Raw genomic sequence first — 6,000 nt, 5'->3', positions numbered from 1 at the left:
TCTGGCACTGGTGCCACCTCTCTGGTGCCAACTGGCCGAACATGTCAAGGTGGGCGCCAGACATAAAACTTTCGTTCACATCCGAATGCTGAATCGTTTACGCCTATAGTACTCACACACACACACACACACACACACACACACACACACACACACTGGCATAGGCTAAGGAGTGTATGTCTGTGTGCATACATATAGAGGAATAAAGATATAGTACATATATGCAAAGCTAAAGACACGGGGGCAACACAAGAGTAAAACTTTCTCCCCATAAAACATGTATGATAATCATTTCATGTGTGGTAGGGTGGCGACGGGAATGAATAAAGGCAGCAAGTATGAAGTATGTACATGTGTATATATGTATATGTCTGTGTATGTATATATATGTATACGTTGAAATGTATAGGTATGTATATGTTCGTGCGTGGACGTGTACGTATATTCATGTGTATGTGGGTCGGTTGGGCCATTCGTTCGTCTGTTTCCTTGCTCTACCTCACTAACGAGGGAGATAGCGACAAAGTATAATGAATATATATATATATATATATATATATATATATATATATATATATATATATATATATATATATATATATACAGAGGTATAAGTTTGTTGAGTATTCCTGGTAAATTATATGGGAGGGTATTGATTGAGAGGGTGAAGGCGTGTACAGAGCATCAGATTGGGGAAGAGCAGTGTGGTTTCAGAAGTGGTAGAGGATGTGTGGATCAGGTGTTTGCTTTGAAGAATGTATGTGAGAAATACTTAGAAAAACAAATGGATTTGTATGTAGCATTTATGGATCTGGAGAAGGCATATGATAGAGTTGATAGAGATGCTCTGTGAAAGGTTTTAAGAATATATGGTGTAGGGAGGCAAGTCGTTAGAAGCAGTGAAAAGTTTTTATGGAGGATGTAAGGCATGTGTACGTGTAGGAAGAGAGGAAAGTGATTGGTTCTCAGTGAATGTAGGTTTGCGGCAGGGGTGTGTGATGTCTCCATGGTTGTTTAATTTGTTTATGGATGGGGTTGTTAGGGAGGTGAATGCAAGAGTTTTGGAAAGAGGGGCAAGTATGAAGTCTGTTGGGGATGAGAGAGCTTGGGAAGTGAGTCAGTTGTTTTTCGCTGATGATACAGCGCTGGTGGCTGATTCATGTAAGAAACTGCAGAAGCTGGTGACTGAGTTTGGTAAAGTGTGTGAAAGAAGAAAGTTAAGAGTAAATGTGAATAAGAGCAAGGTTATTAGGTACAGTAGGGTTGAGGGTCAAGTCAGTTGGGAGGTGATTTTGAATGGAGAAAAACTGGAGGAAGTAAAGTGTTTTAGATATCTGGGAGTGGATCTGGTAGCGGATGGAAACATGGAAGCGGAAGTGAATTATAGGGTGGGGGAGGGGGCGAAAATTCTGGGAGCCTTGAAGAATGTTTGGAAGTCAAGAACATTATTATTATTCGGAAAGCAAAAATGGGTATGTTTGAAGGAATAGTGATTCCAACAATGTTGTATGGCTGCGAGGCGTGGGCTGTGGATAGAGTTGTGCGCAGGAGGGTGGATGTGCTGGAAATGAGATGTTTGAGGACAGTATGTGGTGTGAGGTGGTTTGATCGAGTAAGTAATGTAAGGGTGAGAGAGATGTGTGGAAATAGAAAGAGTGTGGTTGAGAGAGCAGAGGAGGGTGTTTTGAAATGGTTTGGTCACATGGAGAGAATGAGTGGGGAAAAGATTGACCAAGAGGATATATGTGTCAGAGGTGAAGGGAACGAGGAGAAGTGGGAGACCAAATTGGAGGTGGAAAGATGGAGTGAAAAAGATTTTGAGTGATCGGGGCCTGAACATGCAGGAGGGTGAAAGGCGTGCAAGGAATAGAGTGAATTGGAACGATGTGGTATACCGGGGTCGACGTGCTGTCAATGGATTGAACCAGGGCATGTGAAGCGTCTGGAGTAAACCATGGAAAGTGTGTGGGGCCTGGATGTGGAAAGGGAGCCGTGGTTTTGGTGCATTATTACATGACAGCTAGAGAGTGAGTGTGAACGAATGGGGCCTTTGGTGTCTTTCCTAGCGCTACCTCGCACACATGAGGGGGGAGGGGGTTGTTATTCCATGTGTGGCGAGGTGGCGATGGGAACAAATAAAGGGAGACAGTATGAATTATGAACATGTGTATATATGTATATGTCTGTGTGTGTATATATATGTGTACATTGAGATGTATAGGTATGTATATTTGCGTGTGTGGACGTGTATGTATATACATGTGTATATACATACAAAGGCCACATTCGTTCACACTCAATCGCTAGCTGACGTGTGTAATGCACCGAAACCACAGCTCCCTTTCCACATCCAGGCCCCACAGAACATTCCATGGTTTACCCCAGACGCTTCACATGCCCTGGTTCAATCCATTGACAGCACGTCGACCCCGGTATACCACATCGTTCCAATTCACTCTATTCCTTGCACGCCTTTCACCCTCCTGCATGTTCAGGCCTCGATCACTCAAAACCTTTTTCACTCCATCTTTCCACCTCCAATTTGGTCTCCCACTTCTCGTTCCCTCCACCTCTGACACATATATCCTCTTTGTCAATCTTTCCTCACTCATTCTCTCCATGTGACCAGACCATTTCAAAACACCCTTTTCTGCTCTCTCAACCACACTCTTTTTATTACCACACATCTCTCTTACCCTTTTATTACTTACTCGATCAAACTACCTCACGCTACATATTGTCCTCAAACATCTCATTTCCAGAACATCCACCCTCCTCCGCACAACTCTATCTATAGCCCACGCCTCGCAACCATATAACATTGTTGGAACCACTATTCCTTCAAACATACCCATTTTTGCTTTCCAAGATAACGTTTTCGACTTCCACACTTTTTTCAACGCTCCCAGAACTCTCGCCCCCTCCCCCACCCTATGATTCACTTCCGCTTCCATGGTTCCATCCGATGCCAAATCCACTCCCAGATATCTAAAACACTTCTCTTCCTCCAGTTTTTCTCCATTCAATCTTACCTCCCAGTTTACTTGTCCCTCAACCCTATTGTACCTAATAACCTTACTCTTATTCACATTTACTCTCTGCTTTTTTTTTTTTTTCACACACTTTACCATACTCAGTCACCAGCTTCTGCAGTTTCTCACCCGAATCAACCACCAACGCTGTATCATCAGCGAACAACAACTGACTCACTTCCCAAGCTCTCTCATCCACAACAGACTGCCCCTCTTTCCAAAACTCTTGCATTCACCTCCTTAACAACCCCGTCCATAAACAAATTAAACAACCATGGAGACATCACACCCTGCCGCAAACCAACATTCACTGAGAACCAATCACTTTCCTCTCTTCCTACACGTACAAATGCCTTACATCCTCGATAAAAAGTTTTCAGTGCTTCTAACTACTTACCTCCCTCACCATATATTCTTACTACCTTCCACAGAGCATCTCTATCAACTCTATCATATGCCTTCTCCAGATCCATAAATGGAACATTCAAATCCATTTGCTTTTTTAAGTATTTCTCACATACATCTTTCAAAGCAAACTCCTGATCCACACCTGATATATATATATATATATATATATATATATATATATATATATATATATATATATATATATATATATATATATATATATATTTGGCATTGACCTTGATTGGGTAATTGTTAGCAATGCTGACCGTGACACACTGGGGGCCGCCTGAGATCGAATTCTGGCCGCATCAGGCGATATGCAGCTGTTTATCTTACCCTAGCGGTTGGCCAATAAATTTGTTACCTTACTTAAGCTGTATGGAATGTGAACGATGGGAGGTGGGCCAATTGAAATGGGTGTTGAGTGGTGGGATGAAGAACTTAAGTTGATATTGATAGAGAAAAGAGAGGCCTTTGGACGGTATCTATTGGGTAGGGGTGGAAATTATTGGGAAATTTACAAGAGAAAATAGGAGAATGTGAAAAGAAAGTTACATGGGATGGAAAAGAGGACAAAGAGTGTTTGGTATGAGCGAATATCGGTAAACTGTAGGGAGAATAAGATGTTTTGGAAGGAGGTTGATAATATGCGAAAAAAAACAATAGAAGAAATGGGAACATCGATGAAGAGACAAAAGGGGGAAGTGATAACAGATACGGATGATGTTAGGAGGAGATGGAGTGAGTATTTTAAAGGAGTATTGAATGTGTTTGATGATAAAGCGTCAGATATAGGGTGTTTGGGTGGGGTTGTAATGCGAAGCGTGAGTCATGGAGAGCGATTTGTTTAAGCGAGAAGAGGTGGCGAAAGCCTTACGTCAGATGCAATGTGGTTGGGCGACTGGAGTGGATGATATTACTAGTGAATTTCTTAAGAAAAGATGTTACTTTGTTGTTGAATGGTTTGTTAGGATTTTCAGTGTATGTGTGGATCATAGTGAGTGTTTAAACTACTGAGGTATAAGTTTATTGAGTGTATCTGGAAAGTTGTATGGGAGAGTGGTAATTGAGAGCATCAAATTAAGGGGGAACAGCATGGTTTGGAAATTGATAGAGGATGTGTGGATCATGTTTTGTGAGAAATACGTAGAGAAAAAGAAGGATTTGTATTGCATTAATGGATCTGGAGAAAGCATATGAAAAGGTTGATAGAGTCGTCTTGTGCAAGGCCTTAAGGATGTATGGTATGGGAGAAAAGTTGCTGGAAGAAGTGAGAACTCTTTATCAGGGAAGTAAGGCTTTTGTACGAGTAGGAAGAGAGAAAAGTTTTCTAAATGAAAGTGGGTCTGCGGCAGGGGTGTGTGATGTCACCATGACTGATTTTCTTTTGTGGTTGGGTGGTGAGGTAGGTAACTGCGAGGGTCTTGAAGAGAGGGGCGAGTATGCACTGGATGAGAGGGCCTGGGAAGTAAGTTGTTTTTTGCTGTTCATACAGTACTAGTGGCAGCTTTGAGTGAAAAACTGCAGAAACTGTTCTCTGAATTTGGAAGTGTGTCTGAACAAAGGAAGTTGGGAGTAAATATGAATCAAAAACAGGATTATTAGGTTCAGCAAGGTAGAGGGACAGTTTATTTGGGGTATGAGTTTAATTAAAGAGAAATGGGAAGTGTTTTAGATACTTGGGAGTGGACATAGCGGCAAATGGAACCATGGAAACGGAAGTAAGTTATAGGTTGGGTGAGGGGACGAAGGTTCTAGTATGATTAAAGATTGTGTTTACTAATAGTTCGTTATATTAGAGGGCGTAAAAAAGTATGTTTAAAGGTATAGTATTCCCCACAGTGTTATATGGATGCGAGAAATTATCTGTAGATGAGGATGTACTGAAAGTGGAGGCGTTGGAAGTTAAATGTTTGGGAACAGTATGTAGTGAAAGGTGGTTTGACAAAGTAATGAAAGGGTAAGAGTATGGTAATAAATAGTGTGTTGAGAGAGCTGAAGAGGGTGTGCTGAAAAGGTTTGGACGTATGGAGAGTATATGTGAGGAGAGGTTAACAGAGAGGTTATATGTGTCAGAAGTGGAAGAAACAAGAGAAGGGAAACCAAATTGATGATGGATGGATGGAGTGGAAAAGATTTTGAGTGATCTTAGCCTGAACATGCAGAAGGGTGAAGGGCATGCACGAGATATAGTGAATTGGGACAATGTTTTATACAGGGGATGATATTCTGTCATTGTACGAACACATACATGTGAAGTGGTCAGGGGAACCTCGGGGACGATATTCTGTCATTGAACTAACCCATACATGTGAAGGGGTAAGGGAAACCTAGGAAAGTTCTGTGGGTCCTCGTTGTTGATAGGGAGCTGTGGTTTCGGTGCATTACTCATAAAAGCTAGGGAATGGTTGTGATCTAATGCTTCCTTTTATTCGTCTGTTCTATCGCTACCCTGCAAATTCGAGAAACTGCGGTCAGGCATACGTTTATTTATTTGCTTATTTATATACTTATTTATTAGTTTATTTGTACTTGATCGCCGTTTCCCAAATTTGCTAGG

General features: G+C 41.5%; 1 protein-coding gene across 7 annotated transcripts in view; it reads left to right on the top strand.

Moving 5' to 3' along the window:
• Alas (5-aminolevulinate synthase) overlaps positions 1–6,000 on the top strand; it is a 141,896-nt gene that overhangs the window by 36,689 nt on the left and 99,207 nt on the right. The window lies entirely within an intron of this gene.

The sequence above is a fragment of the Panulirus ornatus genome, chromosome 16 (genome assembly GCF_036320965.1).
Source record: "Panulirus ornatus isolate Po-2019 chromosome 16, ASM3632096v1, whole genome shotgun sequence".
NCBI lineage: Eukaryota > Metazoa > Arthropoda > Malacostraca > Decapoda > Palinuridae > Panulirus > Panulirus ornatus.
This window is presented reverse-complemented; position numbering and strand designations above follow the sequence as displayed.